The sequence below is a fragment of the Neopelma chrysocephalum genome, unplaced genomic scaffold (assembly GCF_003984885.1).
Source record: "Neopelma chrysocephalum unplaced genomic scaffold, ASM398488v2 Primary Assembly neopelma1_123, whole genome shotgun sequence".
NCBI lineage: Eukaryota > Metazoa > Chordata > Aves > Passeriformes > Pipridae > Neopelma > Neopelma chrysocephalum.
Genome location: NW_020897785.1, coordinates 1,592,753 through 1,617,626, shown reverse-complemented (window position 1 = coordinate 1,617,626; position 24,874 = coordinate 1,592,753). Strand labels below are relative to the sequence as shown.

The window sequence follows — 24,874 nt, the reverse complement described above, 5'->3', positions numbered from 1 at the left end:
GGGGAGTTCTCATGTTCACCCCACAAACCATCAATAGTCTCGTGACTGATTTGGCAGAAAGGTTTATCACCAGGAGAAGTCGTAAATAACCCCTTTCCCCGCCACTCAGTGTCCTGAATGTTAGTGTGAGGTTTGTCTTCCTCCAGAACTGGAGTCCTTGGCACAAAGAAGATGCAGATCTGTTAGAGGGAGTCCAGAGGAGGCCATGGAGATGCTCTGAGGGCTGGAGCCCCTCTGCTCTGGAGCCAAACTGGGAGAGCTGGGGGGGTTCACCTGAAGAAGAGAAAGCTCCAGGGAGACCTTGGAGCCCCTTCCAGTGCCTAAAGGGGCTCCAGGAGAGCTGGAGAGGGACTGGGGACAAGGACTGGAGGGACAGGACACAGGGAATGGCTTCCCACTGGCAGAGGGCAGGGGGAGATGAGAGACTGGGAAGGAATTCTTGGCTGTGAGGGTGGGGAGGGGCTGGGCTGGAATTCCCAGAGACTCTGTGGCTTTCCCTGAATCCCTGGAAGTGTCCAAGGACAGGCTGTATGGAGCTTGGAGCGACCTGGGATAGTAGAAGGTGTCCTTGCCCATGGCAGGAGTTGGAACTGGATGATCTTTAAGGTCTCTTCCAACCCAAACCATTCCATGATGGATTGAAGTGTCCCAAATGTGTGTTGAGTGGGTCCTTCATGGCTGTTTGACCCCTTCTGCAGAGGGCACAGAATGGATCAAACAGCACCCGTGATTCCAGGTATTCCCCACGAGAGGGATGGATCTGTTCCTCTCGGGCAGGTGATTCTCTATCAGCAGCAGGTGGAATGTGCTGCTTCCCACCCAGGACTTGCTGCTTATTCCCTTCATTTGCTGCAAGACCCTCTCACTGCCCTCCTGCCTCCGAATAATACCAAGCTCAGGAGCTTTGGTATAAAAAGCTTCCAGCTCTAATCCCTCTGTGTGCCATCAAAATACAGATAACAAATACCCTGGGTCTCCTTTTGGAGCCAGAGGGGCTGGAGAATGTTTTTTTTTTTTTGAGGAAGGACTGTGTGGAAATCTGGAAATCTTTGTTCTGTGCTTCAGCCCCTCACCTCTAACTCGGCTGTTCTGAGATTCCTTATCTGAGAGAGACTGAGGTTCATTATGTTAATTGGCTCTGAAATTACTGCATCAAATGTCTGTAATTGGTGTTATTATTCTGGTCCTGTTGTGTCCCAGGGATTTCAGGGGGCAGAAATGAATATGGAAGCCTGTGCTTCGTGCTGTGGTTGCTGGCGGAGCCTCACGTGAGGTTGGGGTTTAAAGAGCCTGTTCTGGGATTCTTGTGGGTTTGATGACGTGGGGAGGGGTAAAATCCCTGCTTGGAGGTGGCTGTGCTGAATCCCAGTTCCAGGGACAGCTCCCTGCTCCTGCTGAGGTAAGAACTGGGAATACAGTGAAGATGCAGCCACTTGGAAGGTGAACTGTGAATGTGTGGTTGGAAAATCAATTTTCGGAGGGAGCAAGTGTGGGATAAGCTGATGTTGCCAATCCTGACTGCACTGCCTGAAGTTGTTAGGCTGGATATCAGGAAAAGGTTCTTCCCCCAGAGGGTGGTCGGGGACTGCACAGGCTCCCCATGGAATGGTCACTTCCCAAGGCTCCCAGAGCTCCAGGAGTGTTTGGACAACACTCTGAGGGACAGGGTGGGATTGTTGGAGTGTCCTGGGCAGGACCAGGAGTTGGACTGGATGATCCCTGTGGGTGCCTTCCCACTCAGGATCTTCTGTGATCCTGTAATGAATGAGGAATTTAAGGGGGTTGGAGTAGGAGCCAGGAACTGGAGCAAGGGCAGCATGAGGAGATGAGGTGCATGGGGAGGAAACGAGGAGAGGAAAGGGGAGGGAATTTGAATCTGCTTCCAGTTCCTCCCAAGCATTTCATTCTAAGCACATGGATTTGTTTCTGCTCTGTTCCCTGGTGATCCCAAGGGAACTGGCTCTGGCAGAGCTCCTGTAACCAAACCACTCCTAAGTTTGTCCTCACCAAATTATAAATACCTGTGGTCTCTGCAATACCCGGGAGGTGCAGATTCAGCTAGGTACTCATTGCACTTCTACCTTCATGTGCTACAGGAATACAGCTCCAAAGATCCTGGTTTTATTTCCTCTGCCTTCCCTTGTTCTCTACTTTTCCAAGTATTAGTTTTTGTGACAAAAATAGTCAGATCTGCATCAGCTTCCCAGCACCAGAATCCGAGAGGAGCTGGACCATCCTCCACTGATCCACGTTGAAAGTTAAATTCAAACTCTGGAGGTTGTTTCTTGTGAAGGTGCTGTGAGTTGGAAAGAGCATTAGAGCCATGTTAGAGCTGTATGGGATACTTAAAAATAATGGTAAATATCGATTTGCAGAAGGAAAGCTTCTTGGAGGCACTGGATAAGAACACCAAGGGCAAGGGAATCCTTTTCCCGCTCCAGCTGCCTCACGGGCGCCTGGAGCTTTGTAAAGAAATTTTCCACAGTCTGATGCACACATTGTGGAATTAAGGACAAACTTTGCTGCCACCATTTTGCAACTATTTCCTTATTATTTGAATCTTTTGCTCCAAGAAAAAAAAAAAACAACTCAAGGCTTTTTTTCACCATCCCTCCCAGTCCTCCCTGAGCAACACCAAACACTGTCGACCTTTCTGTGGAGTCAGATTTTTCTGAAGCTTTGCCTCTACTTTTTTTTTTTTAATATTTTTAAAAATGAAATATTCTTTAGATTGAAGTAGGAATGATACAGCTTCCATCTGGGAACTGTTTTAGGTTTAATTTGAAAAAACAGACTGTAAAACACACAGTCGTAAAAACAGTTTGTCCTTCCCAATGTACTAGAAAATGACTCTCAGCAGCCTCCTAAGGCTCGATGTTTAAGCTCCAGGACATGCTCAGAGACACAGTTACAGTGGATTTTAATACAGGGTCAGACATAAATTTCCAGTATGGATCATTTGGGGAAGAATAATGAGGGGAATGTCTTAACAGTAAAGAACTTGAAGTCGTTGCAGATTTTGCAGCGCTTGGTGATGCACGAGGAGCTCGGTGGCCGTGATGTCAGTGTCCAGTTTTGCTTGAAAATGGGATTAACTCAAAAAATGTGCTTTATAACTTTGGGAATCAAGTGTGCCTGGAGTTGTGCAGACACGCTCCTGCCTTGGAATCGCCGAATCCCAGAATGGTTTGGGTTGGAAGGAACCTTAAAGTTCATCCAGTCCATGGGCAGAGACACCTTCCACTATCCCAGGTTGCTCCAAGCCCCATCCAGCCTGACCTTGGACACTTCCAGGGATCCAGGGGCAGCCACAGCTTCTCTGGGCAACCTGTGCCAGGGCCTCACTACTCTCACAGCCAGGAATTCCTTCCCAATCTCCCATCTCTCCCTGCCCTCTCCCAGTGGGAAGCCATTCCCTGTGTCCTGTCCCTCCACCCCTTGTCCCCAGTCCCTCTCCAGCTCTCCTGGAGCCCCTTTAGGCTCTGGAAGGGGCTCCAAGGTCTCCCTGGATCCTTCTCTTCTCCAGGAGAACCCCCCCAGCTCTCCCACCTTGGCTCCAGAGCAGAGGGGCTCCAGCCTTTGGAGCATCTCCGTGGCCTCCTCTGGACTTTCTCCAACACTTCCATGTCTCTCCTGTGCTGAGGATCCCCGAGCTGGACAGAGCACGGCAGCACCTCCCTGTGGAAGGGCAGTGCCATGTCTGAGGTGTTGCCCGTGGGCTGGCAGTGCTTCAACCTGCTCATCCATCTCCTCCTGCCCCTCTGCTGGTGACTCCTTGGCACCTGCAGGCTTGGTGATCCCAGAGTTCACCCGCTCCGCACCAGCACAGCTCTATCCAAAGGCGGTGGATCAGTTTTCCACAGACTTCTGGAAAGCAGCCCCCTCCAATTTTGCCTTTTTAGCATTCCCTGTGCCTCCAGCTCTGCTCAGGGCAATTGGGTTTGTGGGATGAGGCAGGAGCGAGGCACCACTTAAGAGCGTAAGGATTTACCAGCTGATCCCGTCAGTTTTCCTTAGGGTGCCACTGATTTCCCAGCTCTGATTTGATGCTGTTATTCATGAGCATCTCCCTCACCCCTTGGAGAGTCCCTTGATTAAGTCATTCCTGCTTCATGGGACCTCCTGGGGAGCCCCTGCTGCCAAAAGTAATGAGCTGCAAAGACTGGCAGTGTCAGATTGTATCTCCCTCCCTTCTGATTCCTCATTATTCCTGGTGGGCTTGGTCACGGAACCATCTGATTTTTGGGATGGGGGATGTTTTTTGCAGCTCGGATGTGGAGAAGCAGAGTTGGGCAAGGGTCATGTAAAACATTGGGGTGTCTGGTTGTGTTTGACCTGCCCATCTTCTCCTTCATCCCCAGCTTCAGGGTTTGCTGGAGGCCTTAAAAAAGCCCAAACCCAAACCCCAAATTGCTTCTGAGGAATATGAAATCCTGATTATGGAAATGTTAATTGTCATGGATTTGTGTTCTGCCTGCTCAGAAATCCTGCTGGTGGTCTCTGCCTGGACTGAAGGGCATCTAAGGAGAACTTGGATTAAAATGCACTTTTTATGGTGTCTCTGTGAAACCAGGACCTAAAATCCATGTTTTTGGGTGCAAAGCACCACTGGTGTGCTGAGTTTTATGGACAACTAAAATACTGAGGTATTTTCCCAATATAGCTAAGTTGGGTATTGCAGCAAGACAAACCAGCAGAGGAAGGTGAGTAAAGAGCCCTGAGAGGGGATTGATGGAGTTTTTTATCTGGGAGAGGGGAATTCCTAAGCTTTGCTTGTGTTTGAAAATCCCGTTTTCAGCTGCCTGTATTTTGTCAAAACCCAGCTAGAACTTTCCAGCTGGTAGTTTGGTGGGAGATGTGCTTTTTGGGAAGGCTCTAATGCAAACCATTCAGCTGATTTGGAGAAGGGGACTGAGAAAATAACCTTTTTTTTTTAACAATGAAAAAGAAATACGAATAAAGGCCCAGTGACCATTTCAAGTCACGGTGCCCCTGCCCCTGGGAGCAGTGATTTGATGTTTGGCAGATGTCTCTTTTGCAGTTCCCATAAAAATCCACCAAAGCTGGGCCAATTTGGAAACAAGTGAGGGAACAGGGGGCAGAGAATTAGAGGAGGAGGAGGAGGGAGAAAAGTTGTGTTGCTGAAGCATCCCTGGATCCCGCCCTCGGGTTGGATCCTGTCCTTGCTGTTCCCACAGAGCGCATTTTGGGGAAGCTGCTGGAAAACAGTCCCTTCAGGAATGCCATTCCCAGAGCAGTGGGTGTTTTTGGAGACCCTGGATCTGGTTTTTTTGGGTCCTCTCTGTGTGTGAAAATATATATGTGTGTATATGTGTGTATGGTGGTGAAGGTGATAACATATATCTACAAAGAGATGTGGGAGTGTTCAGGGACAGGTTGGATGGGGATTGGAGCAACCTGGGATAATAGAAGGTGTCCCTGCCCATGGCAGGGGGTGGGAATGGGTGGACCTTGGACACTTCCAGAGATGGAGCAGCCACAGCTTCTCTGGGAATTCCAGCCCAGCCTCTCACCACCCTCCCAACCAACAATTCCTTCCCAATATCCCATCTCTCCTTGCCCTATGGCAGTGGGAAACCATTCTCTGTGTCCTGTCCCTCCATCCCTTGTCCAAAGTCTCTCTCCAGCTCTCCTGGAGCCCCTTTTAGGCACTAGAAGGGGCTCCAAGGTCTTCTTGGATCCCTCTCTTCTCCAGGTGAACCCCCCCAGCTCTCCCAGCCTGGCTCCAGAGCAGAGGGGCTCCAGCCCTGGGAGCATCTCCATGGCCTCCTCTGGACTCGCTCCAGCAGCTCCATGTTCTTCTCATATTGGGATTCCCAGGGCTGGAGGCAGCTCTGCAGGTGGGGTCTCACCTGAGTGGGGCAGAGGGGCAGAATTTTGTGCCCGTCTTCCCCATAAAATAACCCTTTAACCTCAGGATGCCTGAGATGAACAGATACCTCTGCAAAATTGGCCCAGCAGGAATTAATAAGTGCATGAGGTGTTCCTGTGTAACAAAACAAACCAGCAACCAACCTGCTTGACTGAAAGATGGAACTGGTGTCAAAATGCAACAGGACTCTGGACTTTAAGGACCTTGTAATAAAGCTCTTGCACTTGTTGAAATTACAGAGTTGAGCATCGTTGCTGGTGGCACCAGGCATTGTTCACGCGGTGACAAAGGGCAATTTTTCAGGTAATTTTCGTCTGATAGGTGGTACATAAGCAGATTCATTTTTCTAAGGACCACTTCTGCTTAATCAGTTTTCTCTTGTCCGTAGCGAAAAGCAGCTGAGGGTGAGATTTGTGCTGAGAGGGGGGAGCGGGTTCTCCCTGAGCTGCTCCGAGAGGACCCACTTCTGTGTGACTGGGCAGCATCAAAGCTGTCGTGAGGGTTGTGTGAGCCCCTGCCTCTGCTCTCTTTCCATCAGGAGAGGAAATAAAAGTCGTGCAAAGGCTGTGATAAAGCCGTGGGGCTGTAAATGTGATCCTGGGAGTTCCTGGGAGCAGCACATCCTGGCTGCTGTTGGGATTTTCCCTCAAGCACAGAGGCCTCGCCAAGGAAATCTATGGAGCTCCCAGATCTGATGGAGTAATAAATCCTTACAAGAATATGATAAATGACTTGGAGTGGTAATCCAGATGAGTTGTAAACTGGAGGGGGAGGATTGAGCAGGGTGGACTGTGCCTGAGGAAGAGGCAGAAACAGTCCAGAAAAACTCCAGGAACAGTCGCTGTGGAAAGGTCCTTGTGACTGCACTGAGCAGCCACTTACTGCTTGAACTCCCAGAATAAGAAGTGTTTGATGCCATCTATGGACATGTGAACTGGGAAATAGGAGCAAAGGATGTTTTTACTTCCAAAAAACCTGCATTTTTGAAAATACTGGTGGAAAAAGCTTATTTAGCTCCCATGTTGGAATTCTAAAATAGACGTGGGAAAAGCTACAGATCCTGGGGAAGGAGCAGCAGGGCAGTGATTGAATCAGGGGGAAAATATCTAGGCTTGAACTTTGGAATTCTCCCACTCTATATGGGTCAGGAGAGAGACTGGGACACGAGTCCCTGCTGTGGGAAGAGGGTGCCGGATCCTGCCGAGTCCTTCAGAGAGGACGGGGAGAAGCACCAACCACCTGGAAGGGACATTAAAAAGTAGACATGGGCTGTGATTAATCACTGGAGCCAATTCCCAGGAAGGGATGGATCTGCTGCCTCTTTGGATGCATCTTTGGAAGTTGTGCTTTACGTGGAAGCAGGCAACTGGATTTCCTGGGAATTTCCATTCCCTTTCCCGAAGGCGCCGTTTTTGCTGTGAAAGCAAAGTGCCATCAGGAAACAGAGGGTGGTTTTGCACCGTAAAATGCTGGAAGTTCTTGCTTGGACCACTTCCTTCTGAATGAATTTTGGCAGTGGGCATTTTTCTGGAAGGAAGTTGTTGCTCCTCTTTCTGTTCTTCCCATGGAAGAGGGAAGAGCTGTGCCTGTGGTGCCTCTTGCTCTTCTTTGCAGCAGTTAGTTTGCCCCTGCTGAGCATCCCTCGCTGTCGTGCTAATTCTTTGTGCCTCTCAACTGATTTAAGGTGAAAAGAGTTTGTAATATTCTCAACTGTGACCTTCAGGGAAAGAGGGACACGGAGAACCTCAGTTTGAAGGTCCACTTTTTATCCCGAACGTCTTGAGCCTCCAAAGCCTGTGCAAAGTGGCTTCTTAATGAAGGTTTTTCTGAGTTATTTAAGGGGAAAAAAACCCCTTCTTTCCCTTCCTTCTCCTCAAAATAAGAATTATTTAGGTTAGAAAAGCCCTCTGGGATCATCGAGTCCAACTGTTCCCCCAGCACTGCCAAGGCTGCCACTAATTCATGTCCCCAAGCGCCACATCCACAGGGATTTTAAATCCCTCCAGGGATGGGAACTCCACCACTGCCCTGGGCAGGACAACCCTTTCCAGGAAGGAATTGTTCCTAACATCCAGTCTAAATTTTATCTTGTTACTCCTTGTTGATAAGTGGTAGGAGTAACAGTGGCACAGTAAATGTCCTGTGTTCCTTGTCCATCCTCATTTGGATGGACATTCCTGTGCATTCCTCCTTTTCTGATGCCAAGCCCCACTCCCAAAGCCCTCACTATGTGTCATCACATCAGCTTGATTGGCAGGCTGAGGGTATTTAGGGATTTTTAAAGGGGATCCTCATCCCTTTGGGGTTTAGATGTCCCTTGGCCATCAGGAGACATCAAAGGGAAGTGGTGGCTTCTGGAGTTGGTGGTTGGGGACACCCAGACCGTCTCCAGCGTGAGCTGCACCCTGCCTGCTGTGCTGGCAAGCTCCCAGTCCTCTGCCAGGTAAATTATTAGCTCAAATCCCTTTCCCTTCCGGTGAATCAGCAGTTTTTGGGGCCCCTCCAACCTGCCTGACTTTGGATCAGGAGTCTGAGCCCAGCCTGGCAAAGCCTGTGCAGGTAAAGGTTAAGGAGAAGGCAGGAGAAACGAATCCTTTGCTGACAGGCTTGGACTTGACTCTTGAAGGGGGGGGGCAGGATAATTTTCCAGTTTGTTTCTGGGAAATCAATTGTTTGTATTCAGGTTTAGGGAAGAAACTTAATGGTTTATCCTTCACAAGCCTTTTAAAATTCCTTTCTCACAGCAGGATCTTAAACTCTTGGATTTTCTCTCAGCTTGCAGCGACAGGTTTTAATTTCCCTGTTTGTGGGGTTTTGTTTCCTGAAGTGGAAGGGAGAAAGGGGCTCTCTGGGGTTTTCTTCAGGGTTTTTTTCCCCTATAGGTCCCTCCTGCTTTATCCCACTCTGGCATAACAACGGGATCCCCAAACACTCCTTCATTTCCAGCTGTTTTCCATGTTCTTTTCCAGAGTATTGATGTGCTGGGTAACCTCTGCAGAAACAATCCTGCAGAACAAGTGCAGTTAACGGGCCCAGGTGGGTTTGTCCCCAGTTTTATGGGATTATATTGCCCGTGTTAGCCTGGGAAACTTTCTGCTCTTCATATTAATGTTTTATTTATTTAATGTTTTGTGTTGTTCAAACTTCTGCTGGACTTAATAGCACTTGATATGGGGGTGCCAGGAATTCTTTCTGGAGCTCTGGATCTGAACTTGTGTTGTTCCATGTCTTGCTCGGGTTGGGTGAGAGTGTTACATCCCAGGAATGATTCCCATGGGCATATTCCCGTGTTAGGCTGCAATATTTGTCTGCCTCAGTGCAGGACAATGAGCTTAAATAACCCACTGAAAACAAATTTTAGATATGGAGTAGCACGGTGAGAAAAATAATGATGGGGCAGGCAGGGGAGGGGAAGAAAAACCAGCCTGGATAAGAGCCTTGAAAAAAAGAGAAAATAGGGAAGCAAGTGGAGATAATTGTCAGGAAAGGCTGAGATGGAAGCAGATTGGGATGTTTTTGTGACCAGGGGGTAAAGAAAAAAGCTTTTTGGTGGACACTGTGAGGAGAGCAGGAGAAAATGGACGAATTTCTGTGGCTGGTGAAGAGGTGAGGCCAGAAAAGAAAAGTGAGATGGTTAAATATCCCAAGATATTTAACAGTTCTGCCTGTTCCACCCTTGGCCTTCCCCAGCCCCCACGAACATGGATTGCTCCAGGACACCTGGGGCTGCAAATCCCCCATCCCTGTGTCCTGCAGGGCAGGAGGAGATCTGTGTCGGATTTAATTTCCAGGAGGATGTAGGTCTTACCTGTTTCTGTTGGAGCAGCAAGCTGGAGGGGCCAGGGGGAGACCATGTGTTTCAGAACAGGGCTGGATTCCCCAGGGAGCAGAGGAGCCTTCCTGGGCATCTCTCCATGGCTGCTCTCTGCATCAGGCATGAAAAAAAAAAAGCAATTTAAATATTCTTTAAAAAACGCAGCGACAGCGAACTTCTGTTTCAGAGGGTGGAGGGGTCCTTATCCTCCAAACATCCCTGTGATCTCCAGGGACCTTTGGGAGTCCAGGTCACCACATCAAAGGAGTGTCCGTGGGGCTTAAGAGTCCAAACACGGGATGTGCAGATGGCACAGGGAGCTCACAGGGCTCGGAGCCCGTTCCCAGGGAACAGACACTCCCTTGCTGAGGCACCATCTGACACCTCCCCCTTCCAGATGACTCTGCAGCAAAGGTGACCTGGAAAACTTGTGTTAATGCGTTCAAAGGAAAAGCTCCCAAACTTGAAAATCCCAGCGAGTCCAGAGGAGGCCACGGAGCTGCTCCAGGGGCTGGAGCCCCTCTGCTCTGGAGCCAGGCTGGGAGAGCTGGGGAGTTCACCTGGAGAAGAGAAGGCTCCAGGGAGACCTTGGAGCCCTTTCCAGTGCCTAAAGGGGCCCCAAGAGAGCTGGAGAGGAACTGGGGACAAGAGATGGAGGGAGAGGACAAGGGGAATGGCTTCCCACTGGCAGAGGGCAGGGAGAGATGGGAGATTGGGAAGGAATTGTTGTCTGTGAGGGTGTTTAGGGTCTGGGCTGAAATTCCCAGAGAAGCTGTGTCTGCCCCTGGATCCCTGGGAGTTTCCAAGGCCAGGTTGGAGCAACCTGGGGTAGTGGAAGGTGTCCCTGCCCATGACAGGGCTTGGACTGGATGATCTTTAAGGTCCCTTCCAACCCAACCTCTCGGTGGTTCTGTCACCTCAGCTGGGTTTGGGGTCGTGTTGTTTGACCAAGAACGGCCCCGTTTGTTCCACCCTCCCACAAAGTAACATCCTCCTCTGTTTTTCCGGGTCAGTTTTCCCAGTGGGATCTGGAATTGAGTCCTTTCCTGGCAGGCACCTCAGCAGTGGGATATTCTCCCCTCTCCAGTCCCAACGTGTCCAGGGCAGCTGGATGAGGATGGAGACCAGCACCTCTACCCAGCTTGGCATGGTGAAGAGAAGGGCTGATGTGAATTAAATGGCTTTTTGATCCGTGGAGGAGTCCAGCAGAACCCCGGGATGCTGCTGGGGTGGAAAGCAGACGGGAATCTTTAAACATTCCTCCTCTGGCCAGCGCTGTTCGGGGCTTTCCTGTCTTGGCTCAGCTCCAGCCACGCCGTACTCTGCTCCTCTGCTTGTCACCTGCAGATGTGGGACAGAGCCCTGCTGGCTCCCAGTGCTCTGTGTGTGTGTTCCTGTGGTTTGGCAGAGCTGCAAAAATCAGCATTTCCCCGTTTTACAGAGCCAGTCTGCCGGGTGGGAATCACATTTAAAGTGCCTGTCCCCGTGAGGGAACGATTTGGTGGCAGCCAGGAGGTGCTGAGTCTTCAACAGCTTCTGCTGGTCCAGCCAGCTCTTTGGAAATTGGGGGTTTGGGGTATGGTTTTTTTTGTGTGTTTAAATGGCAGCTTGTGATGGCCCAGATCCTGTTGTGACAGTGCCTCTGAAATCCTTAAGCTGCTCGAATCACTCCGAGGAGCCAAGCAGTAAAAGAGCTGGAATCAAATGTATCCCACAATGTCCTTCACTTCTGCTGACAAGTGCAGTTTAAATTACTGGTGCAACCTTTTAGCATGGCTGGCTTGTAAAAACTAATAAAATATGAAATGAAGTTATAACAGCTGCTTGCCACTGCTTCTCTGATGGGGAGCAGGGAGAAAGCACCTTTTTTTTTTTGAGGTGAGCTTGTGCTGGGGTGCTGTCGTTGCTGTTAGTGACAGTGCTCAGAATGAAATATGAAATACAACATTAATAAATTAAATATTAAATAAAATGTGCTGGAATTTTTCACATCATATAAGTTATATGGTGTTTATTAGAGAAAAGGCTTTGCTTTTATCATAAGGTGGCATTTATCCCATGAGCAGCCTGAGGGTTTCCAGAGCTTACATTAGAATTAGGCTTTTAAAAAAAAACCAACCTGGATTCCCTGGGATATCTTCTCCACACCTTCCAGTGGAAGGTGTCCCTGCCCGTGGCAGGGGGTTGGAACTGGATGATCTTTAAGGTCTCTTCCATCCCAAACCATCCTGTGGTTCTCAGGAGAGTGGTTCCTTTGGCTGGTGCAAATCTGGGCATCCCATTTCCAGACGCTCCGATTCCTTGAATCCTTTGCCCCGAGTGGTTGGAGTTTCAGGGGCTCAGAATAACTGGTGGCTTTGGAAAAAAAAATGTAATTTAATTACTATAAATATTTATTTTATAAACTGTAAACATTCAGAGCTTGCAATGAAACCTTTCCAGACCTCGAGGGGTGGGAGCAGATGCTGGGTCTGCGTAGCATGTGGGAGTTTTGAAGTGTGTGTTTTGCAGGTCACGTTGAAGTGAAATCCTCAGCTGGAATGAAATACTCAGGGGCTCCTGAGTAACATCTTCACTCCTGGTTTCTGGAGAACTCTGGGAAAAGCTTTGCAGTGCAGGATAGAAGGGTCGTGGCTGTTCCTACAAACATCCTGTAGCCGAGTGCGGGTGGAAATCACATCCCGCAGCCAGGAGAGCAGAGCCACCATCACCATGTGCTTCCTTGTTGCTATCCTAGGGATGTGGGCACTTGGGAAGCGTTTTGCCAGCTGGAGAGGGATGGGAGCAGCACTTTATAACCAGCACCAGCCCCAAGGATCAGGCCCTGGCTCCGTGCCGGGAGCGACGGCAGAGCCGGGATTGTGGGAGAGGCTGGATATGGAACACATTAGTGAGAGTGGGGTGGGACAGGGAGCTTGGGATGCTCCGCTTGTGCTGCCTGCCAACACTGTGGCTGTCCAAGAGGCTGTGGAGGAGGATGGAGGCGGGGTGGGGATGGTCCTTTTTTTTCTGGAACAAAAGAAAATGTCACCAATGACAGCGCCGAAGGATGATCCAGGAGCCTTGGGCTTCTCTTCGCAAAAGGCATCTTATTTTCTTTTAATTTTTTTATCTGTTTGGCTTCTGAGATCAGGCAGTTGTTTGCAGCAGAGAGAGGATTTGAGCCAGGGAAAAAGCTGGATGAAAAACTCCCTCTGAGTTACTGGGCTTGAGGCTGGACCTGGTGGGTGGAGCTGGTGGTGTGTCATGTAACGGGTCAGACTGGGCGGCTTTCAGTGAGTCCTCTCTGACCTTGGCACTTACAGACAATGGAGTTAATAATTTTATTTAATCTTTTGTGGGAAATGATCCCGTGGATACAACCTGAGAGCTGTCCATTAACTGCCAGGTGTTGCAGAGGAGGGGTTTTCTGTGAAGGGAGCTGAGAACTCCTTCAAGCTGGCTCAGAGCTGATGGAGCAGGGAGCTGGGGAGCCACATCTCATCCCTTTGAGATCTGAAACATCCCTTCTCCAGGTTGTCCCATCTGGGCCTGTGTCCTCACTAGTGTCCTCCAGCCTCTCACACTCAGACTGCCAAACCTCTGGGAGCTTCTTAAGGCCGACTGTGCCATGAATGGTTGAATCCCAGAATGGTTTGGGAGGGAAGGGACCTTAAAGCTCATCCCATTCCACCCCCTGCCATGGGCAGGGGCACCTTCCACTAGCCCAGGCTGCTCAATCCCTCAGCTGTTTGGAGAGGTCTGGAAGGAATGTTTGTATCCGTGTGCTGTTCCACAGCCTCTCCTGCACGATGCCTCGAGGCCATGCATGAAATGTTTCTTAAGTACATGTGGTTTTGTCTGTGTTTTTATATTAAACAGGAGAAAAACCCTCGAGATCAAAGCTGGGAGAAAGAAGACAAGTGGTGGAGGAGTCGATGTGTGACATGGAACAGGTCTGAGCCGAGGAGCTGAGGGACAGGTAAGGCACAAATGAGCCCTGCAGTGTCACTCTGTCCCATGCCTGGTGTTTGGTTGCCTCTTCCTTTGCTGTATTTTCACATGGTTTACCAAAATATCTCATCACCCTTCTGGCAACACTCTGCTCCTCCCATAGTCCAGTTAAAGTAATGGTGAGATGAGGAAAACTTGTAAAAATAGGGCAGGACCACTGCAGCGTCAGCCCCAGAGCATTAATCAAGCCCCTTACATATTTTTTTGGCCATCAGCTCTTCCGTTTAATCATCTATTATTTGCTGAAAGTTTTAACCAAATTCATTTGGCAGAACTTCAGGGGAAGAAGTGACATTTCCTGATGATCTGAATTCAGCAGTTTTAAAATCTGATTTTCAGGGCAGTGTGGAATGTCACCGATGGTCTGAGCTCTCCAGCTCAGTGTCTTGGGATCCAAATCCCCGCTCGTGGCTCGGGGGGAAGTTGAGCTCCGAATATTTTCCTCTTTAGCATCATTCCTTGGGCAGACTCATGGCCCAAAGCTCTTTGGAATGGGGGTTGTTTCACCCTGTGAGGGTTAGTCTGGGGTGCTCACGCACAGCTCTTGAGGGGGTGTGTGGCTGACTGGGAGCCAAGCTCGCTGCAGAGGTTGGAATTGCTGCCAGCAGCACATTTCTCCCTCTCCAGTTTTCCTCTCGCTCCGGTAAGGAAGCCAGAGGATGAGATTTTGTGCCCTGTGCTGAGCTCCTTCAGGCAAACTCAGGCTCTGGAATGTTGTCAAAACTGCTGATGGGTTTGGGCTTGAGCAGAGGTGTCAAGAGCGAAGGGAAGTGGCTGGAGCTCGGAGCCACTTGTGCCTCTTCCAGGGAATGGTGTTTCCTGGCAGAGGGACACCAGGACACCCAGAGGAGGTGTAACATCCTACACAAAGCCTCTCTGCCAGCCTAAGTTTCAGAGTGGAAGTAGCTTCCACAGTGGATTCTTACTGGGAGCCACCATAGTTAATTCAGGTTGGGATTTGGCTGCCAGGTCAGACTTCTGCTCCTAGGAAAACTTGGATGAGATGGAATGGGCTGCGACACAGCACAAGCAGAGCAGGTGCTCTCCAGGTCCCTTCTGGCCTTGGACTCTGCTAATCTGTGAAGAAATCCCAGCTGCATCTGCAGTGCCACAGCACCAGGTCAAGGCCCTGCTTTGACTTGCTGTCAGAAGGTTTCTCCAGGAGCTCCATGTCCTTGTGTGCTGTGTTTGGAGCATCTGCTCCATCTGTTCTTGGGCTGAACCTCTTCCAGCAGGTTTAGCAACTGTGCTGCTGATTTCCTCCATGCAGGACAGTGTTCAGCTTGTGGGACTGTAACAAGCCATCAAGGCCCTCTTAATTTGCCTTTTTTATTGTTTTTTTTCCCTGCCTCCCCACCCTCAGCCCCATATCTGTGCATCTGAGGAGGTGGTTTTTTTTCCTGCCTTGTTCAAGTGAAAGAGTAAATCGTTTTTGATTTAATCCAGAGCAGCCCTCGAGCTCAGCTCCTGTGAGATCCTGCTGACTTGGAGTTCAAAAGATCTCTCGGCTTTGAGGCCAGGCTGTGGTCTCCCATCTTTGCCTCAAAGTTAAACTGAAAGAGAGAAATTCCTTTTTTTTTTTCTTAAAGAGAGAGAGAAAATCAGCCTGCTGGGTGAGGGAATCAGACTTACCTGCAGCAGCAGAGGATGCCAACAATGCAGAATTCCAGGTTGAAATCCGGTTGTTTAGCGAGGCTTTATTTTCAAGGACCGAGCGTGTTGTTCAGTGAAGTGTTCCATGGAGATAAATACTTCCTTTTAAAGCAGGGCTGTTGCCTGGCTGGGATCCAACCTGTGATCCTACATTAAAGCTTTTTTTTTTTTATGTTTAAACCACTACATCACCGTGGTGGCTAGAAATGGTAACTCTGGTCCCTAATCTCCTCCAGATCTACTGGTTTAAATTAGATATTGGGAAGAGATTCTTTACTGTAAGAGTGGTGAGGCCCTGGCACAGGTTACCCAGAGAGGTTGTGGGCTCCCAATCCCTGGAAGTGTCCAAGGCCAGGTTGGACAGGGCTTGGAGCAACCTGGGCTAGTGGGAGGTGTCCCTGCCCATGGCAGGGGGTGGAACTAGATGAGCTTTGAGGTCCCTTCCCTCCCAAATCATTCTGTGATTCAAGAATAGGTGCAATGGCAATCTGACATATTTATATGTGCTCTCCCAGACTTGCTTGGATTGAATATAAACCTGGGAGGTGTTTATCTATATTCTTCTAAAAAGCTCCACTGTTGGTGTGACATTCTGGGGAGAGAATCAGCTTTTTCTCCTGCCTCCAAGCAGCACAGTGATCTGGTGACAGCTCAGGTGGCCCTCACGGGTGTGCTGAAAGTCTCAGGTCATGTTTTTACCCAGCCTTTCTCATCAAAATTCTTCTAGAAACCCTTTCTTTCCAAGTTTTAGGACCTGTGTTCCCATGAACACCTTGGTGTTTATACTCCCCTTCTGGGAAAAAAACCACATCTGGAAAGCCCTGCGGGAATTCTCTGACGTGTCTGTACAGTGAACCCACTCAGCTCAGGTGACAATAAAGGACAGGGAATAGTTTGACTCCTCTTCTGTCCCCACCTCTCCTGCTCTTCCTTCAGCACAGAAAACCCCCACACCCACCTTGTCTTCTGAGCCAGCAATGAAATAGGAAAATGTTTTTTTTTTTTCCCCCAAATGTAATTTGAAACACGATGACTGGACCATTCTCCAGCAGCTTCCAACTTAACAATAAAGAAACTTCACCGAGTGCTTGGCAGGAGCCTCTGTACATAATTTAGATCATAATCAGATGCATTAACACATCTCCTATGGATCTCCTGGGGGCCTAGGAGACGAGGTGTGCTGGGTAATTTCTTCCCAGATTTCTTCACCTGATTGTTTATTACTCTCGGGGACTTCACTCGTGGCCCAAATGTCACCGGCAGGGTCCTGTGCCTGCACTGAGTGACTGAAGTGCCGGGTTGTCATCGGTCCTTCCTCCTGGGAGTGTCAAAGGGAGGGTGGAGAGGGGTGTGGGGAGGGAGAGGAACAAAAGCACAGGCCCGATCCTGTGAACTGCTGAGCTCCCCCCGTGCCTGGAGCCGAGAGTGTTCCCCACCCAGTGCAATCCTGAGCTGCTGCTGGAGAGCTGCATGGGGGAGGCGCTTCCTCTGCCCCCCTTCCCATCTGAGCTGTTCCACGTGAGCAGCTCGGGTTTTATGAAGCCTCTGAAAGCTTTTTGACTCTCCCGTGAGGAGAAAGGGCCGCGCGTCGTTTGCATCCCTTCGTTGTTCCGCCAGGAATCCGCCCATGCCAGAAACATCCTTGTGAAACCTCTCCTTTGACAGAAAACTCTGTGACTGCTTTGATAAAGGATGTTTTGGATGTCTTCGTGCTCTGCTGGTTTGTGTTATCCCCACAAAAGGTGGGGAGGGAAGTTGCCTGTCACTTCAGTGTCTCCTTTTATAGGTGCTGGAGGTAACAACCCTCCCCCTGTGGTTCCTGGGGATTGATTCATTGTTGGGTGCTGTGAACTAGCGGGACACTGGGATTCCCAATCCACTCCCAGGTGGATGCACAGCTCAGGAATAGGAGCCTGGTCACTGGGGCCTGAGGGGACACTCCTGGGCCCAGGATGTAACACCCAGCAGTGACCTTGGCCCGCTGCCACTGACCCACAGGATCCTGGAGGTTGGCACCACCAGGAATCACATCCCCAGGGCAGGTCAGGTGTGGTCAGAGTGTTCGGGAAGGTGAGGAAGGGCATGGAAGTGGCTGGATTACACCTGCTGGACTTGGGGCGGAGAACAGGCCTGGGGGCCATGGCAGCTTATCCCAAAACCACAGAGCCCCTCTTTCCCCTTTTCCAGTGATAATGACACTGAAAACCAGCCCAGAGAAGCACAGATCCTTTCCTTTCCTTTCCTTTCCTTTCCTTTCCTTTCCTTTCCTTTCCTTTCCTTTCCTTTCCTTTCCTTTCCTTTCCTTCTCTCTTTCTTTCTTTCTTTCTTCTTCTTTCTTCCTTCCTTCCTCCCTCCCTCCCTCTGTCCCTCCCTCCCTCTCTCCCTCCCTTTCCTTCCTCCCTTCCTCCTTCACTTCGTTCCTTCCTCCCTTCCTTCCCTCCCTCCTTCCCTCCCTCCCTTTCCTTCCTCCCTCCCTTCCTGCCTCCCTCCCTCCCTTTCTCTCTCTTTCCTTCTTGCCTTCCTTCCTCTCTTTCTCTCTTTCTTCCTTTTCTTTCTTCCTTTTCTTTTTTTTTCTTCAGTAATTTTTTATCAACAGCCATTTTCCGGGTGATGATGCAAAACCATCCCAGATTGGCTGAGATCGTAAAGTGAGACTTTTACCACAGAACATAATGATGATGAAGAAATGAGTATCCTTAAAAATCGGAGTTGATTGGGTTGTTGAATTTCCATTTCTGTCCCAGCAGGTCCCTGTGTCTCACCCCTGTCACACCAATGCCTTGTTGCTGTCGAAATGTTGGCAGGGAGAGTCACCTGGGGCCTCTTCCACAAACACCTGCCTTTCCCAGGGTTTTCCAGCTAAATACTGAGGAATGGCATTACTTGCAGGATAAAAGGTATAAAAGTTAGGGTTGTTGGGCTCTCCTGAGCACATCCTTTCACCTCCACCTCACGATTCCAAAGCAGGAGAGCGTCGGCGCCGGCTCATCCCGGCTCCGAAGGGTTTGTGTGAGCAGGGCAGGCGGAATGCACAGGAGGGAGAAAATATCCCAATCCCTTTGCTATTTACAGCTGGTTCACCAGCAATTTCCTTGCTCCCAGTGCCCAAGTTACCTGGCTGTGACTGATGAATTCTCCTTAGGAGCTGATGGATTCTCTTTGGGTCAGCGATACGACTTGTCTGGACACACTTGGGGGATTCTGCCTCTGGCTGGTGGAGCTCACCCAGAGCATTCCCAGCAGCTCTGTCACTCTCTGGATTGGCTGGAGCAGGGACACACTGGGCTGGGCTCTCGCAGTCTGAGCTTGCCAGGGTGGAGAAGGAAAAAGAGTGTTTTGTTTCCTATTTGCTTAAGATCTGCTTGAGCTGGACTTGAGAGTTATTGATGCTCACCCTGTCTCTGTACTGAAACTCCGTGACTGTTCAAACAGTTCTCAGCTGAAAATATTGGGTTGCCTCTTGCTAAAGCCTTATTTGATTTGGCTGGTTTGTCAAACCTCCCGAAACAGTGGCTTGTTTTAGCCTTTTGTCTCCAGATGATATGAAAGGATCAGGAGGGAATGCACTGCTGCCTCCTGGGAATTAGAGGCACCATGGATCACCTGGAAGTGTCCAAGGCCAGGTTGGACGGGGCTTGGAGCAACCTGGGCTAGTGGAAGGTGTCTCTGCCCATGGCAGGGGGGTGGAACTGGATGGGCTTTAAGGTCCCTTCCAACCCAGACCAATTTATGATTCTATTTGGGGCTGCTCTTTAAATGTCACAAGGAAGGGAATAGACATAAATAAGGCAGAATGGGAAAGATAAAGCAGCTCTTGTGGTGGTTGGAAATGGGAATAAAGTGCCTTTTTTGTCTGCATCAGGCAGGAGGAGGATGCCTGTTGTGAACATGTGTGGTTGCCCTCCACTGGTTGATGTTAGAATGACCTCCCTTAGATCAGAGCTGGTTTTGGGGGGCCAGATCATTGTGTTTCTTCAAACTGAAGAGAGTCAGGAGCGTTTTAGATGCTGAGAATTGATCAGGGCAACTCCTCACCCTTGGTCTGCAAAGCCATCCTGGGCAAGAGGCGAATTCTGAGCTGCTGAAGGAGGACGAGTTGTCCAGAGCCAAGGGATGCACCAGAGTGGGTCACTAAACGTGCCAGGGTTTGCAGAGGGGTGCAGGAACCTGCAACAGGGCTTGGAGAGGCTACAAAACACAAGATGTGGCTCTGAGGAATCTGTCACTGAGGCCTGATGATCCCACAGCACATCCTAAAACAGCAGCTCAGCCCTTGCCTCCTGCTCTGCTCAGCAGAGGAGGCTCGAGTTGTGCATCAGGCCTAATTATGTGACAGATTTAATTACCAAATCACTTGCTGGCCTTCAGCTTTATGAGAAGAGTCTAAAAGTGAGTTTATCAGCCCAGCAGGGAGCAGAGGCTTAGAGGACTGAAGGGAGCTGCATCCAGTACTGGTGTTTTCCACTCGGGTGGTTGTGCCGTGTCCTTGAAGGTTTGCTGATACTAAACCAGGTAATCCTGGTCAGCAAAAACACTGACTTGTGCTTTGGTGGGTTTTTTTTATTTTATTTTCCATTTGGATCAGGACCAGCAAAGTCAGGGAGAAAGCTGTGGCAGCTGCACTAAAGGTGAAACCTTTGCTCTGCGTTTGGAACCGTTTCAAAATGTGAATCCTAGGAACTATGGATTTTTGTCTTCTATGGATTTTGGCAAGGCAGCAACTGGAGCAGCTGAAAGGGAAATGAACCTGAGAGGAGCTTTGACTTTGGTGAAACTCAATAGTTACACTTTCCAGTAACAGCAGAAGGCATTTCTTAAAAAAAAAACCAAAAAGGCCAGACCTGCTGACACCTGGAATTCAGGCAGCACCTGATCCATACTTTTTTCTCCCACTACAGCAACCAGACAGGATCCAGTGTGGGATGTGCACAGCTTGTGTGTTGGATACATGAAAGGATTTGGGGAAATGATTGTGTAGTGGCTGAGCAGGGCAGTCCTTAAAAGGATGTCCCTTAAAATGTCTTTCCGTGTCAGCCCAGCCCATTTAATCTCCCAGTTTTGCTCTTTTTAATGTTTTACCACCTCCTACGAGGATTAAGTCCTACAATGCCACTAAAACACCTTGAATTTTAGTGTGAAAGTGGTACATGTGTCTTAATTGTACGGATGTATTCCTCTGTCCAGGGGGAAATGTTGGAGAGAAGGAAGCACAGTGTGCTGGGAGTCACCAGGTCATCCCGTCAATGAAAAGCTTACAAAGAGTTGCTTTTATTATCCATTGCAACTTTATCCAGTCAGATACCTCCAGGAAAGGCTTTCACCTTCTCTTTGGCATTTCTTTGCACTGTAGAATAAGTGAGGTTGGAAGGGATCTCTGGAGGTCTCTCATCCAGTGTCCTGCCTGGAGTAAAGGCAAAGGAAGATGAGGTGGCTCAAGGCTTTGACCTTTGACTGTTGCTGGGGTGAAGGGTCCACCAGCTCTCTGGGCTCCTGTTCCAGTCACTTGTTTTCCTACTGGATATCCACATAGGAGACCACATCAGGAGCCTTGCTGATGTCAGGGTAACCAAGCAGGTCACTTGGGTTCAGAAGACAATCGACGAGGGACAATTTGCCCGAGGTTCCTCTGTGCTGCTCCCAGTCACCTTCCTGGGTACGAAGGATTCACTCCATCCATGGCTGCCCACAGACTTCTGCTGGCAGCAAGGTGTTGCTTTCCTCTTTATTCCCACCTCTGAGGTACAGATTTTCTCCAGAGCCGGTTTATGTTGTCAGAGTTAACGCTTGGACTGCAGGTAACCTTGGCTTCCTCTTGACTTGGCTGCTCCAGGGCTTTCGCTGCCTTTGCTAATAAAGCCTTTACAATTGCTCAGAGACGCTTCAGGTTGTTAATGTTTAAATAAAGGGATTAATTCCGGGCCTCCCGCTGCTCAACTCGCACATCTGGATTTGGAGGGAGCGCGTTTTCCCGGCGAGGTGCGAACAGGCTCCGGAAAACGGTTCCCTTTGATCAGCTCAGTGGGCTGGAACATCTCAGGAGGAGCTGTTGGACTCCTCAGCATCGATTTCCACTTGCCAGGCAATGGGAACAATTACCTTGGCTCCACGAGGAACGAGCAGAGAGGGATCTCAGGGCAGGAATGTGGGCAGGGGCGTCAGGAGCGCCTGCCCTTCAAACCTGCTCCTGCTGTTGGTTTTCCTGATGACTGAGTCACTATTTTAACATTGTTTTCCCCACCTATAAATTACCTGTGCCTTCCTTTTGGGTTGCTGAGCACTGCTTGGCTGTCATGTAGGAAACTGTCAAGGTGGGGTGCCGAGCCCATACAAACCATTTTATTTTTAGTGCCTTTTGAAATCTTGAACTTTTTGTTCTCCCTTTTATCCGTCTCTTTAATCACACAAAATGGAAATAAATTCAATCACAGCTGGTGCTGGAGAAGAATCATTAGGCCCATCCAGCTGGCTGTCTCAGGGCCAGTGTGGGATTGTTCCCTGCACTGCACTTCCAAAGTATTTTATCACCCCTAGTCTTGTGTGTGTGGAGTGATGAGAACCTTCCTCTCCTGTCAGCTCTCCTCATCGATCCCAACGGGAAGGGCTATTTTTAGGTGGCTGGAAGTAAATGGACATCAGGCACCGCGGGAAGGGAGCGGGGTTATTTTTGGAAAGCCATCAGCAGCCCTTCTGGCAGGTCCTGCTGCAAGTTTTGTCCTCGGTTGGGCTGGCTCAGGTTGTGGTATCAGTTCCCAGGGTTGTGAACCTGCTTTCCCGGCTGTGACTTGCAATCCAAGTCGGGAATTAGCAGCTGCCGGAGATTGATGGCATCAGTTTCTGGGATTTAATTCCCCCTCACCCCCCTAGGCTGGGTTGGATGGGACCCTGAGCAACCTGATCTGGTGAGTGGCACCCCTTGCCCACGGCAGGGGGTTGGAACAGGGTGATCTTTAAGGTCCCTTCCAACCCAGACCGGTCTGTGATTGTGTGATTCCAAACCAGCCTGGCTTGGAGGGATGCAGTGTGGTGGTTGAGCTGGAGATTTTGAGGCAGAAGGTGAGGTTGGCTGAGGGACAACATGTGAAATACAGCCCGAGTGGAGACAAGCCCATGGAGACAAACACATGGCTCCGGGTGAACATGCAGAAGACTTGGCATCTGTGACCACACAGCAGGTTTGGTGTGCTCCTGGGAGGTTCCTTGGGATTGTTCTGCTCCTGTGGATTGCAGAAGGATGATGTTTCTTGCTTTTGCTTAGTCTTTCTCCTAAAGAATTCTGTCATTTGGGAACGTGGTTCAGTGGTGGGACTGGCAGTGCTGGGCTGACATGATCTTAGAGGGCTTTTCCAACCTGAATGATGCTGGGATTCCATGATTCCCTAAGCATTTTGGGACAGCTGTGCCACGGTTTGTGTGTGGAGCTGATGCAGCCTGGAACCATTAGGCCCTCCTGTTCCTTGGCTGTGAGTTGGAGTGCTGACCAAGCCTCAAAAAGCCCGAGCAGAAAACACTGGGAGTGTGATTTAGCTGCACATTATCTTCCCTCTCTCTCAGCAAAGTCTAATTTCAAAGGTCACAACATTCTCTCACCTGGGTGCTCCCAGCCTTTTATAGAGCAGTTAAAGGCCATTTCCTAAAATTAGCTGATGCTGGGGAAAGCTGATACTGGCTCCCTGTTAGGACTCTTTCCAAAGCTCTGGATGGTCATTTACTTAATGGGCTCCTGTTGAAACTCACGGATACAAGGTAGGAAATGGAAGAAAACCAGCACCTGATGCTGCTTCCTAACTGAGAAGTAAAGTCAGGTGGGGTTTTTTGACAGAATTCGTCTTCTAGGTTGGTTTTGGAGGTGGTTTTTTTGATTTTTAAGAATCTCTACTGAAGTTTCCCAGTGGGCTGCCTTTAGAGTCAGACTTACTTGTATTTTCCTCAAACTTCCTGGTGATCCAAACATGCTGGGGAGCTCTGGGGAGGGGGACACGTGGCTCTGAAGGAGGCTGGGATGGCAAAGCACAGTCAGATCTGCTAAGCAACAGCATTGACACGTTTAAATAACTCTGCTGTTGACTAATGTAGAGTGACATATTGAGAGCAATTAAAAAAAAAAAAAGAATCTAGGCACAAATTTGGGAAATAAGTGGAATGGAAAGGGAACAAAGATGTTAGAGAGGAGATTGGATAAAAGGGAGGGAGGGCTGCTCCACAAAAGGAGAGCCAGGGTGTCCATCAGGAAGGGGGAGACAATAGCAGAAGTGCAGATTTGTGCTGAAATTATCCCTTGGCAGTGGGATCCTGGTATTTCTGCTTCCCTGCCAGCACTGCTGGTTGCCAGGATTGGGAAGATTTATAGTGCCTGGTGCAGAGAGGAGCCTGTGGGGGGAGTGTCAGGCAGCTCAGGGAAGGGAAGGTGGCTCTTGGAATGTTGTTCTTCTGAGTCTCTGTGGCGAGTTGGGCGTGAATCCTGTTGTACCCACCACTGTAAAGGTGTGGAATTAGGAGGGTTTGGATTTGTAGCTGGGAAAAAAAATAACTTAGAAACATAAAACCATTAAATGGTTTGGGTGGGAAGGGACCTTAAAGCTCATCCTGTTCCACCTCCTGCCATGGGCTTCCTTTCACTAGCCCAAGTTGCTCCATCCAATCTGGCCTTGGACACTTCCAGGGATGGGGCATCCACAACTTCTCTGGGCAACTTGCAGAGCTCACTTGTGGAATTTGCTGCTGCAGGAAGCTGTGAAACCAAGTGCTGGATGTGGTTTTCCTTCTATTATTTCCCCCCTCCCTTTTTTTTATTAGCAGTTCAGACTTCGTACAATTGAGAATGTCTGTGATTGATTGCTTAAAAAAACCAGTATTTTGGTGGACAGCTTCTGTTCTTCAAGGGCTCATCCAGCTCCTGTTCACTAACGATTCGGGGGAAATTGTTCCCAATAAGCTGCTCCGTGCCTGTGATTTATGATTATTTTGCACCAAAGCAGCTGGAAAGGAGCACTCAAGAGTGAGGGGCTGGGGCTGAATGGCTCATTGAGTTGATCTAATATAACCATCCTGGTGCTTTCTTATTATTTTTATTGGATTCTATGCAGTGGTCAAATTGAGTTGTGAATTTTGTGCCTGTCTTAATTGACTCGGTTCCGGGCCGGTGCCTTCGTGTTTCTGCGTGGAGCTGGTGGCCGTGTCACTGAGCCCTTCGGAGCCTGTGCTCCCCAACACAGCTTTCCCAGCCCCTGGGAACGTGCCCCCCTTTTCCTGGCTGGGCATCAGGTGTTTGCTCTGGCAATAGTTGGCTCACACACTCGCCGGCCTCTGAAAGGGAGAGAGCTGTGCTGCCCCTCGGGCTGTTTTTGTGGGATCAGAGCCATTTATGAGGTGGCACAGCAGGAGATGCTGGGCTGTGCTCTTCTATCCATGGTGACTGATGTGAATGGCCAGAAGAGGCCTTTGTGGCTTCCTCATCCATTAGGAACTCTCAGCATCTACTGTCTCCGTGTGATCCCTGCAGCTGGCATGGGCTGGAACCAGTC

General features: G+C 49.5%; 1 protein-coding gene across 6 annotated transcripts in view; it reads left to right on the top strand.

The window, feature by feature from the left end:
* Positions 1 to 24,874, top strand: part of EXTL3 (exostosin like glycosyltransferase 3) — a 132,414-nt gene that overhangs the window by 70,294 nt on the left and 37,246 nt on the right. For 4 of the 6 annotated variants that reach the window (XM_027697844.1, XM_027697845.1, XM_027697841.1 and 1 more), the window contains exon 3: positions 13,569 to 13,668. The gene's annotated coding sequence lies outside the window, so the exon portion shown is untranslated. Of the gene's footprint in view, positions 1 to 8,363; positions 8,453 to 8,862; positions 8,930 to 13,568; positions 13,669 to 24,874 lie in introns of those variants that run through there. The other 2 variants (XM_027697846.1, XM_027697847.1) reach the window with 2 other exon arrangements.